General features: G+C 40.0%; 1 long non-coding RNA gene across 2 annotated transcripts in view; it reads right to left on the bottom strand.

Annotated features, from left to right (window-relative positions):
- Nucleotides 1-13,086, bottom strand: part of LOC131516781 (uncharacterized) — a 224,919-nt gene that overhangs the window by 103,660 nt on the left and 108,173 nt on the right. Inside the window, exon 1 of one of the 2 annotated variants that reach the window (XR_009264235.1) lies at nt 10,553-10,696. The exons of the other annotated variant lie outside the window; for it this stretch is intronic. This is a non-coding gene — a long non-coding RNA (uncharacterized LOC131516781). Of the gene's footprint in view, nt 1-10,552; nt 10,697-13,086 lie in introns of those variants that run through there. 2 annotated transcript variants of the gene reach the window in all.

Genomic DNA, 13,086 nt, shown 5'->3' with positions numbered 1-13,086 from the left:
AGTGTGTGAGTTCGAGCCCTGCGTCGGGCTCTGTGCTGACAGCTCAGGGCCCAGAGCCTGCTTCAGATTCTGTGTCCCCCTCTCTCTCTGCTCCTCCCCTCAACTCATTCTGACTCTTTCTCAAAATAAATAAAAAACATTAACAATTTTTAAAAAAATCAAATTAAGTACCACCTCATATATACTATGTTTAATAAAAACAAAAATTTGAAAAATCAACCAAAGTCAAGTTATAAATAACTCAAATAAGTTCACACACTCAAAATATGTGCTGGCCTCAACATGCTGGATTCAAGTCCAACAAGAATGGCTGTGTCTTTAGTCACCCAAGTAGTGATATATTCTGTAAAAGGTGGATATTCAGTTAAAGCTTACTGGATGAGTGACTGGAAAGTACCCTGGCATAACTCTATACTTTCATTTGTTTTTCCAGATGACACCAATGGTTGCTGGGCTCCAACCACACATCTGTGGGGAGTCTCCAGTGTGACAAGATACCGGCACTCAGAAAGTGGTACAGGGTAGGGTTTTCTTCTATGCCAAACTGGGTTGTTGTATCAAATATAAAACTCAGTTTGAGCTTCACCAGTACCTTTGGTCTAAACAGATTAGGAATATTAATCTCCCACAGTAGAAAACCATCAATGTCAGTGAGGAAATGAGCCCTCAAAGTCCCAAGAAATAACGTTGGTCTTTGGTCTTAATAACGGTTCATTCTTCTAGCCTTATATTTAGCCAACACGCTTTTTTGCCAGTTTGTTGGACGTATTACCATAACGCAGTGGCCTTGGACTTGTAAATACCTGGCAGTATAACTCAGAAGTGGAGAAAAACAGCTGGTTTGATTTCATATATATTTAATATTTTTACTAAGTATTGTGTATATACCAAAAATATTTATAAAATATATTTAACAATTTATAAAACTCACATTTGGAAATGCTAGATGATGAAGACAAAGTAAAAATGTTCTCCTTCTTTTGGAGCCATAAGGTAAAAGGATTGAACAGAATGAAAGGACAATACCTGGAAAATTCTGGGTCAAGTGCTGGCTAAGTTTCACCGAACATAGGAAAAAGAGCAAACTGAATCAGAAAGTGGCCTTAATTTTATGAAGAGTGAGGTTCAGGACAAACGGTTTAGAAAGCTGACTGCCATCATCTTTTCTTACTTGTTTCCTTCAACATGTGGATTTTAGGGTTGGTAGCTTCATGGGGTTCTGCACTGCACTTGGTGCCCAGAGGTCTGTTCCTTCCCAATCCTTTCCCCTCTATTTCCAGCAGGAAAAGGGCTTATAGTGTGTAGGGAGAGTGGTATAGAGTCACCTAGTAAGTAAGTGACTTGTGTATTCTTTTCTACAGAATCTGATCTATTAATAATCTCCTACATCAAAGGATTTCAGACTAACAGTGTGTTTCTTCAAGTTTCATTTATGGACAAGTTTTCACTTTTAGAAAAATAAACCTTTTTTTTAAGCAAAATTGGTGGCTTCATGCCTCTATTTATCATGCATATTAAATGCACTCAATGCTTACTAGCCTTTAGGCACATTAACACATATCCTAGAAAGAAAGACAGACTCTGCCATCATAGTTCACACATTGGAAGTCAATACAAAAACAAATTACAGTCATAGACCTCTCCTAGCAATTTTCCTTATTTCTTTCTGTCCATGGTTCTGTAAATTTCTATACTATTAACTTCATAATATTACCAGCAAATTGTGATTCCCTGAGAAGTGCCCTATTGTTCCTTCAGGTAGAGACAAAGAGACAAAGTCCCTCTCTGGAATGTAAATACAGAAGCAAAGGCAGTAGTGGCTCCAGGACCCAGGACACAAAGAGCCTAGCCCTGCATGGTATATACTAGATGTAAAAACACGTACAAGTTTAGTCAGTTTTGCTGTTGAGGGCCAACTTTGGGCAAAATGTACTTCCTCAGAGAAGACTCTGACTCTATAATAAATTCTTGAGGCAAGGATACCATCAATTAAAAAATGCTCTACCAAATTAAAAACAGATAAAAGACAAATTTCTTAAATATTAAAAACTATAAATCCAAGTTTGGGAGTTGGATGTCTAGTCCTTCATGTTATATTCTGTAAGAAGTCAATAATTTTAGGGGTGCCTGGGTGGCTCAGTCGGTTGAGCGTCCAACTTCAGCTCAGGTCATGATCTCACGGTCCGTGAGTTCGAGCCCCGCGTCGGGCTCTGTGCTGATGGCTCAGAGCCCAGAGCCTGTTTCAGATTCTGTGTCTCCCCCTCTCTCTGCCCCTCCCCTGTTCATGCTCTGTCTCTGTCTGTCTCAAATATAAATAAACATTAAAAAAATTTTTTTTAAAAAGTCAATAATTTTATATATCGTTACCTTTTAGTATTTCTGAGTATTTCTATTTAGTATTTAGTATTTCTTAGTATTGTCTTTACTAAGACACCCATTAAAGATGATCTACATAAATCCATATAAGTTTCATGTTACCTCCAACTTTAGACAGGGCAAAAGAATTTCATCTCTTAATAATACTTCAACAATGCTACCTGATTTAAAACAACAAAGAAAATAACATTCAGTCATCAACCAGAGGTTTTGTGTGTGTGTGCATGTGTGCATGTGTGTGTGTGTGTGTGTGTGTGTGTGTGTGAGTGTTGGGTACTGAAGAAGGAGAAACTTTTACATAACAGTTAAAAACACGTAGAGAGGGGTGCCTGGGTGGCTCAGTCAGTTAAGCAGCCAACTGCAGCTCAGGTCATGATGTCATGGTTTGTGAGTTCGAGTCCCACATTGGGCTCTCTGCTCTCAGTACAGAGCAGCTTCAGATCCTCTATCTCCCTCCCTGCCCCTTCTCCACTTGAGCTTGCTCTCGCTCTCTTTCTCTCTCTCTCCATAAAAAATAAACATTAAACACACACACACACACACACACACACACACACACACACACGTGCGCGCGAGAAAAAAAAATGCCAGAAACTAGATTACTAGACAGTGGCAGATGCCTGGTTATTCTTTCTCATATTCTTCTTTTGTGACTGGGTACACCCCCACAGGTTCATCCCAGGTTCCCTCATTGCAATCAGTCCTGTTCTTAGGGGAGTCAAATCTCTAGTTCCATTCTCAAGGAATTCAATTCAAGTTCTCAAGCCAGCTTACTGATTGATGTTCCTCAGATCTTATCTCATAGTTTTATTAATTGGATTTTTGCCTTCTTATTAACATCCCTTTTGTCTCTGTTCCCATCTTATCTCTCCAAGTCCCAGTCTTTAATAATATATACAGAGCAATTCAGTTGTCCAAACTTGGGATCCTGTTTTTCCCTGGTCTATCTTCCCAGGGACTAGAGATCTTCCACCCAAGCCTCCGGACTGTGGCCCTCTTTTGCCATATTCCTAATCCAGGGTTTATTCAAACATTACTGCTCCTGAGAATTCTTCCTGGACTCCTCTGGGCAAAATTATGTATTCCCATTGAAATCTGTATTTCCTACCCTTCATTCCAGCTGAACACCTGCTCCAAGGGTTGGTTCTTCTTCTACCTCTCAGACTCAAGACACCAGCTAACCAGCAAGCCCTTCTAGGGAGCTCCTGCCTTAATATTCTGTAGGTTGTAGCTATGATCTGCCTCCAGGAATCTGAAGGTCAGCACAAGTTTGTTTTCTGTGTGATTAGGGGATATTGTGAGTGTAATGTTAATAGGTTTATTTCCTCACAGCACTATTAGGAAGCCAATGCTTAAGTGGGTGACCTCTGAACTATCTGGATTCAATTACTAACTCCAAACCTTACCAGTTCAGATAAAGTCACATTATCATTAGGAGTTTCATTTTCTTCATCTGAAAATTGATAATTATCGTACTGATTTCATGTGATTTCTAAAAAGCTTGAATGGAATAAAGCATGCAAACTGTTTAGCAGAGAGTCTGACACAGAAGAATCAATACAGTTTATTGTCATTACTATTGTTTTTATTCTGATTAGTTTGGGTCTCCATAATAGAGAAACTATGTCTTTCTTTATTTGGATCCCTAAGCTGTATTTAACTTTGTGGCATCCCCAAATCTCAACACTCAGAGTCCCCAGTCTTAAATTAGCATAGCATCTTGATTTTTCTGAAAGTGTTTTCCTCCATTTCTGAGAATCCCATAAGTGTCACATGTTTAACATGACTGTCCCCATCCAGTTGCGGCTCCTGAGAAAAGACTAGCATCCCGTTAGAGACCCTGGCAAGGAAGGGGATGGCTGTAGGTGTGTATGGGCAGAGGGCAGATATTCCAGATACAATTTAAAGCCCCTGCCTGAGGCTCTGAAGTCCTCTGAGCGTTCACAGTTACTGTCCTGCCCTAAGGCTGTTGTTTTCTATTTGCTGACCTCCTTGGGGAAACCTCATTCCTCTGGACTGGCAAATCTCTCCTGAGCCTCTGCTTCTTTTAAGACCAGCTCTTTCAGAGGAGGATTACGAACAGCCTGTTCTTTTTCTTCTTCTCCTTCTCCTCCTTCTACTCTTCCTCCTCCTCCTCCTCCTCCTCTCTTTCTTCTCCTTTTTTTATGGGTGTTCAGTTTTGCTTTATCCCTCTGAATATATTTATTATTCTTATTTTCATACTTTTTCCTCTTTGTTCCATTAATTCTTTTTGTTCTAATCTAAGCATGTGTATTTATTGATCCTACTGTTTTGTATTTGAGCTCTTGGTTTTTCTCAGTACTTGGCGATTCTTGATCGTGTGTGTCCATCCTTGAGACTGTGACTTCCTGTCAAACAATGTCTATAGGAGTCTAAGACCTGCTAAGGGGAGGAATAGGAGAGTCTGGCGAGAAGCTATTCTGGCCAGTTCTCACTGAGCTTTGACAAGGAGTGGGACATACTTCCTGGTGACGTACCTGTGTGGTTAGTCTTCTGGGGACAGATGATTTCCATTTCTCCCAGCCATCGCCAGCACCCTGGGTGTGGCCATGTCTCTCCTACCCAAGCTCACACATCCCTGACACTATGTGGAGCAAAAAATCCCTGTCATAGCTGCATGGTCCAGATAGTGACACTGTCAGTTCACCTGGCTGTTCTTGCTGAGGTAACCCAACCAGCTTTCCCATTTTTTTTTTCTCCTAGGCCACCTCCATTTCTAGTGTTCAACAAATCCTATCTACTTGCCATCCTCTGGGATTTCTCAGAGTTTTTTTTTTTTTATTTGTGTATTCCCTTTTCTTTTTGAACACATTACTTTACAGTTACCTTAATTTTACAATTACTTTAATTGTTTACCAATATCTGCCATTTTTTAGAGATTTTTTGCAGAAGAGGACAACTTAGCTCATGCTCAGCTCACTATATTGATGAGAAGGGTATCTGTTAGACATGCAAGTAGAGATGTTTGTAGGCACAGTGCATACGGACCTGAGGATGGGGGCAGAGAGCTCTGGCCTGGAGGTTTCTCTGTTTAGATGAGGGAGCGTGGGGTGCCTGGGTGGCTCAGTCAGTTGAGCAGCATTTGACTTTGGCTCAGGTCATGATCTCACAGTTCGTTAGTTTGAGCCCTGCATCAGACTCTCTGCTGTCAGCTCAGAGCCTGCTTCAGGTCCTGTCTCCCTCTCTCTCTGGCCCTCCCCAACTCATACGCACTCTCTCTCTCAAAAATAATAATAAACATTAAGAAAAATTGATGAAGGAGCCAGCAGCACACAGAGAGTATCAAAGCTGTGAGGCTAGATGAAGCACTGAAGAAAAGAGTGTAGCTAGAAAAAAGTGGGCCTAGAAGTGAGAGAGTACAAGAGTTAAAAACTAGGATATATATTGATACCTATTGACCAATGTCTCCATTTCCTTCAATGATATCAAGCAAAGCAGTAATGTAAACAGGAGAGTTCTTGAGTTAGGGATAACTAGGAAATGAGAATATCTTACTAAATAATTTTCCTAACTCTATCTATTAGAGTTAGAGGATTTTACCCTGCCTTTTGGCTGTAGAGGACCAAGTATTTGGAATTCTGCTGGCTACTTGGTACAGAGACAAGAATGTACGCTGAAGGCACGAAGCATTCGTTTTCCTCAGAACCAACAAGCAGTGAATCCTAACCTGCTGGTGATATTTCTCTGATTCTTTTACTCCGTTAACCAGTAGTATTTCCTATGCTAAACATCTCAGAAAGAAACCACCTAAGAAAAATGGACATTTGCCCACACCACATTTGGGGAAAGGGTGTCGTGCTCTCCCATGATTTTAAATCCTGAAGTTATTCCTGCTCCAGGCAACCTGAACTTCCCTTTCCCACAAGCTTCAAACATGCTCCGTCTGTCTCACTTTTATACGGTTTACCTATTCAAGAAAACTGCTTACCATGGCAACCCTTGTCTGCATGACAGGCAGTTATAATTTGCTTGGAAAGACTGCAACAAAGTGTCATTTTTTTACACTCCCTTATACCAAAATATTTTCTTTCTCAGTGATTTCCAGTGACTTTGTTGTGGTCACATGGCCCTTGCCAAAAAATCATTTATAGGTGAAAAACATTTTTAAAGAAACTCATACACTTGCTCATTAGTGATGGGTGGTATTGGGATTGTTATAGGCCCTCAAACAAGGAAAATAATTTACTTTCTGATGATCTTTGGTGCTACAGATGCAATATTCAATTAACACTTACCGGAACCAAGAAGTTCTATACTTTATAAAAATAGGGTTTGGGTGAAAGTGCTGTGAGTTATGAGGAGAACAGAGAACGAAAACTAAATGTAACCCAGCTTGAGCCCTTCTCTGTCCCCCTGGGTCTATGTTCCATTCAGAAGAATTCAAAGGTAGTTCCAAACTCCTGCTATAGCATCGTGTGGCTGGTGCTAACAGCAGTCAAGAGATTTTGTGTGATCACGAACAATTATTCGCATGAATACGTTCGCAGATTCACTGAACTGCCTGCCAAAAGGCAGGGAATGTCGGACCATACTGCCATATTTTAAATTCAAATATTGGTATCTCTGTGATATTTATTTGTGGCACAAACATGCTTTTGGATCAATATGCTCCTTGTCGCTGGGTTTGTAATACAGGCACCCCAAAAGCAGTAACACCTGCAACTTCGCAAAACAATTGTTCACTATTCTTCAAATCAGATTATTAATCTACACTCGGCATCCAGTGAGTGCTAAATGTATTATGCAAATGAGCTTGGTGCTCCAGGCCCAGAGCATGAATGGAATTAGTTTTTAGGCTCGAGACGAATCTGACCATGAGTAAATGATGGGAGAATATATGACCCAGAGGATTAATCATCTCACAGTTTATGATAGATGCTTCTTTCAGATGTTTATCTCCAGCTTCATCCCTCTGTATAAAAGACTGGTGAAAAAAATCTCTTAAAGAGATGTGGGAAAAGCAAGCTTTTTGATACTTTTCATTTTACATTTTGGAAACATTTGAGATTTTCTTTGTTGTCATGTGTTTTTTGTTTTTGTTTTTGCTTTTTAAGCTCAAGCCATCATTTTAGTAACCCTGAAAGGGTGATGTAAATTTAGATGACTAATTCTTAGTATGTGAGGCACAGTATAATAATTTTGTCACTTGTACATTTTGTCGGAACTTTAAAATGGTGCAGATGCAAATGTTGGGGGGGCCCGCTTCTAAACCTATATTTTTTAGGCAAAAATATCTGTAAGCTTACTTGATGAAATTTTGCATCATCCTGTGTCCCAGAGCAAAAAATGATTGAGTATGGATTTGAGAACCAGGAAGGTCATGTAATTCTGCCACATGTAAGGGGATACATTTTTGAAAAGACCAAAAGAGTAGCCGGGGTCTAAATGCTTTGAAATCCAAACATATCAGGAATAATGTTTTCTGCTTATAAACATTACTGCTTATAACTTAGGTCCAATGCAGAACCCATGAGCAAAAATGAATTTCAGTGGATTTAAAAAAAACAACGGTAAATAGGGGCACCTGAGTGGCTCAACAGGTTGAGCATAGGACTCTTTATTTTGACTCAGGTCATGATTCCAGGATCATGGGATTGTGAGCCCTGTGCTGGGCTCTGCACTGAGCATGCAGCCTACTTAGGATTCTCATTCTCTCTCATTCTCTCTCTCTCTCTCTCTCTCTCTCTCTCTCTCTCTCTCTCTCCCCCCCTCCTTCCCTCCCTCCCTCCCTCTGTTCCTATCCCCCACTGCTTATGCTCTTTCTCTCTCTAAAATCAGTAAAATAAAATAAAATAAAATAAAGTAACAAAAATGGTAAATAGTACTACATAAGTCAGTGAATACTGTAGATAAAGAAGTAGGGTAGGGGCGCCTGGGTGGCGCAGTCGGTTGGGCGTCCGACTTCAGCCAGGTCACGATCTCGCGGTCCCTGAGTTCGAGCCCCGCGTCAGGCTCTGGGCTGATGGCTCAGAGCCTGGAGCCTGTTTCCGATTCTGTGTCTCCCTCTCTCTCTGCGCCTCCCCCGTTCATGCTCTGTCTCTCTCTGTCCCAAAAATAAATAAAAGTTGAAAAAAAAAAATTAAAAAAAAAAAAAAAAAAAAAAAAAAAAGAAGTAGGGTAAAAGTCCAGGCTGGGGTGTTCTTATTTAAGAAGGATTGTAAAAAACATGGGGGCCTAGGTGGCTCAGTCAGTTAAGCGTCCAACTTTGGCTCCTCAGGTCATGATCTCGTGGTCCCTGAGTTCGAGCCCCACATTGGACTCTGTGCTGACAGCTCAGAGCCTGAAGCCTTCTTCAGATTCTGCATCTCCCTCTCACTTCCCTCCTGTGTTCACACCCTGCCTCTCTCTCCAAAAAAAAAAAAAAAAAAAAAAGAATAAACATTTAAAAATTTTTTAAAAGAAGGACTGTGAAAACCCAAACAGAATAAAACTAGAGGCACAGCTGGACAAAGCCAAAAAGAAAAAGCCCTGGTAAGAACACAGGGCTGACTCAGGATGAACTGAATCAATAACAGACCATATGTCTGAAGAACTGCTATGGCAGTTAAAACCTGTTTGAGGCAGGACAAGACCCAAGAAGGTAGTTACAACTAATGAAGGAAGCAAGCTAATTAATTAGGTTACAATGGATGAGACAGAGGAATTGCAGAACGGGATTTCATTTTGCAGGAAGAGCTGAGTCAGAATTGTTAATTTGGCTGTGTCTTCAGGTGCTGGGTGTAAAAAAAGTTGCCTCAAACTTGACTATTCTTGCATGGAGTGTGTTGAGAAGTGGAGTCAAAGCAAAACAGCAAATTGAATGTACATGGTATCTTTCTCTTAGGATTCTCAACTATGCCGCTGTACCAATGTTTAAATGGACTAGATAACTATGTTGAATATTGCTGACAGGTAGAACATAATAAGGATGGGAGGTGCCCTAGTGCCCTCGGCATACTGCTCCAAAGAAGCTTTTTGAGGGACAGACACCAAGCTGAATTAGAATGAGAGGAGAACAAATATGAAGAGGTGAAGAATTCAAGAACAGTTTGCTGTGAAGGGAAGCAGAAAAATGGTGTGAGAGATGGGACGTGAGAGATGGGGGCGTGAGATAAGGGGTTCCATGGAGGTTGGTCTGCATGGTTTCAGGGATGAGAAATGGAGAGCAGAATGAAAGCATTTCAGAGAGAGAGAGAGAGAGAGAACCCTAATTCGGCTGAGAGGAGCTAGACTAAGCTGGTGAATGATAATGACTCCAATACACTTGTAGAAGAACTTTTCCTGAAAGGAACAGAAACTCTTACTTAGTTGTATTAGGGGAAAAAATGATTTGTAAATGTTTGCAGATTTGGTGGTAGGTAGAGTAAGTGCTACTCTGTTTCTATTTTTTAATTTAATTTTAATTTAATTTTTATTTTTATTTTAGACAGAGTGCTAGTAGGAGAGAGGGGCAGAGGGGAATGAGAGAGAGAGAGAGAGAGAGAGAGAGAGAGAGAGAGAGAGAGAGAGTGTCTTAAGCAGGCTCCACACTCAGCACAGAGCCCAACACAGGGCTCAATCCCATGACCCTGGGATCATGACCTGAGGCAAAATCAAGAGTGGGACATTTAACCAACTGAGCCACTCAGGCACCCCTGTTTCTACTTTTTAAAATTTCTTTTGCTTTTTCTTTTTTTCAAGATGTATTTATTTTTGAGAGAGAGAGAGAGTGCAAGTGGGGAAGAGGTGGGGGTGGCAGGACAGAAGATCTAAAGCCAGCTCTGTGCTGATAGCAGCAAGCCTGATGTGGGGCTCGAACTCAGGAACTGTGAGACCATGACCTGAGCTGAAGTCGGACGCTCAACTGACTGAGCCACCCAGGTGCCCCGTGGCCTTATTATTATTGTTTTTTTAAGCAAGAATGAAGCTGATTGTGAGAGAAACGCTGATACAGAACATTTGAAGAGAGTTGAGAAACTATGAAATTGCCATCATGGAAAGAAAGGGATGAAGCTCGTGACACAAAAGTTGTAACATTCTTGGACCATATGGAGAGCCTATTGGAAATTTGAGATAATGAAATCAATATGCTGCATTGATTGATTTAAAGTGAAATCAATCTGCTGCATTGGGTCATTTTTCTTTAGGGACCTCCCTCAAAAGATGGGTTTGAATCTATTCAAGGCAGTGGAGTCACCTCTGCACATCTTGTAAGTGTAGGCTTTGTTTCCATCCTGGATCCAAATTCTGATTCCTCTACTTACATCTGTTAGTCCTCAGAAAGAGTCACTTCATTTGTCATTATCTCCGTTTCCTGATCTGTGAAATGGCAATCACAATAGTGTCTACCTTATTGGGTTGTTAGGGAGATTCAATTATTCAAAGATGCAAAAGGTTTTGGATAGTATCGGGTATCACAAGTGCTCAATTAATGTTAGCTAACAATTCCCATTATATAAAGTATGTGAAGTGCTCAGACTTTACAAGTTATGGTGGTTTTTTACCCATTCAAAACAAAATAAGTAGAATTTGAAAAATTATAAACCATAATCCTATGTGACATTCTTGAATTAAAAAATAGATGGTTCTGGGGTGCCTGGGTGGCTCAGTGAGTTGAGCATTCGACTTCAGCACAGGTCATGATCTCACGGTTCCTGACTTCAAGCCCCGCATTGGGCTCTGTGCTGACAGCTCAGAGCCTGGAGCCCACTGCAGATTCTGTGTCTCCTTCTTTCTCTGCCCCTCCCCTGCTCATGCTCTGTCTCTCACTCTCTCAAAAATAAATAAAAAATAAATAAAGAAAAATACATGATTCTAGGAGTTACTATTTTTAAGAAAGCCATTCAGAGCTGTAAAATTCTCCAGTTTCTAAAAACTCAACTTTTCAAAGATTTTCTAAAATCAATCACAATTTGCACAGATTAATGGTAAGTGATAAATTCAGTTTGGAAATGAGAACTCATTTATGAACAGGCCCCTCAAATCTTAGAGTCCAAAGATTTCAGTCCTGTAATTTTATTCATTTGTACTTTCTGCAAAGATTTTTCTGGGGCCAATAATGTCACTTAGGTACACAATGTTTTGAAGCCACTCAAGGTAAAACAACAAACTGGTATTACTGATTATTTGTGTAACTTTTCTTTTTTAAATTTTTTTAACGTTTATTTATTACTGAGAGACAGAGAGACACAGAGTGTGAGTAGGGGAGGGGTAGAGAGAGGGGGAGACACAGAATCTGAAGCAGCCTCCAGGCTCTGTCAGCACAGAGCCTGACGCGGGGCTTGAACTCACGATCTGTGAGATCATGACCTGAGCCGAAGTCAGTCGCCTAACCAGCTGAACCACCCAGGCACCCCTTGCATAACTTTTCAAAAATGCTTCCGTTTAAATTCAACAAGTAAATACTTGGTGTTTTCTCTGGTGCAGAGCACCATAAGGTCCACCAGGTAGGAAAGGCAGAATTTCTGGCTCTCTAGTGATTTGATTTCTTAAATTTGATTTACAACATTTCTAAGAAATAAAAGACAAGTATGCTTTACTCATTTCATAAACAAGGAGACAAAGGATTTTAAAGCAGAAATACATAGTTTGTGGCAGAGATTATGACTCAATTGCTCAAAATCAGATTCTATCAATCTATCTGCAGAGCTAATAAGAGGTCAACTATGAAGATTACCTAGACTCCAGAACTTGGAAAAACAAACAAAAGCATTGCTAAGGTCATCTTATTTCTACTCCTAGTATTCCTCCTGCTACATATTACTACACCAAAACTGCTGCTACTACTATTTCAGAGTAACATTTTTTACCACGCACCTTGCAAGTCCTCCACTTAAGTCCAAGAGCCCCCAAAATATATAGAGGAATTAGAAGTTTAAGTGTTTTGATCCTAAAAAATAAAAATATTTGTAAATGATACAAGGAAACCAAAAGTCATGTGGAAACCATATAATGTTGCATTAGATCATGTACAAAATACATATATAAAATCATGACCACTCTTATACAAAGAAATCTTTGAGTTTTTGTCCTGCCTTCTTTCCCTCTTTTACAATCATTTTCTCTTTTATTTCTGTTTGTAAAATGAGAAAATTTAGAGATCAACTGTCACCATGAAATATTGCTTGAGAATCTACTAACAAAACAGGGCTAAAGATCTGAGTTCTTCCCCAGTTTTATTGAGGTATAACTGATGTACCAAAAACTGCACATATTTTATGTATGCAATGTGATGGGTTTGGACATATACATACACTTGTGACTCCATCACCACAATCAGGGTAAACTATGCATCACCTAGAAAGGTTTCCTTGTCTCCTCAATCTTTTTTTTTTTCTTTTTGTAAGAACGATTAACAGGTCTACCCTCTCAATTTTACTTCATGGTACCATATTGTTAACTATAAGTACTGTGTTTTTAGAGATCTCCAGAACTTAATCTTGTATAACATTATACCACCTAAGCAACAACTCTGATTTCCCTCTCCCCACATCTCTTGTCAACTATCATTCTATTATTTGCTTCCCTAAGTTTGACTTTTATTTTATTTTATTTTATTTTATTTTATTTTATTTTATTGAGAGAGAGAGAGAGAACAAGCAGGCTTGTGGGGCAGAGGGAGAGAGAGATAGAAAATCTTAAGTAGGCTCAATCCCACCACCCTGGGATCATGACCTGAGCTGAAATCAAGAGTCAGATGCATTATAACCAACTGAGCAACACAGGTGCCCC

This window comes from Neofelis nebulosa, chromosome 7 (assembly GCF_028018385.1).
Source record: "Neofelis nebulosa isolate mNeoNeb1 chromosome 7, mNeoNeb1.pri, whole genome shotgun sequence".
Classification (NCBI taxonomy): Eukaryota; Metazoa; Chordata; class Mammalia; order Carnivora; family Felidae; genus Neofelis; species Neofelis nebulosa.
This window is presented reverse-complemented; position numbering and strand designations above follow the sequence as displayed.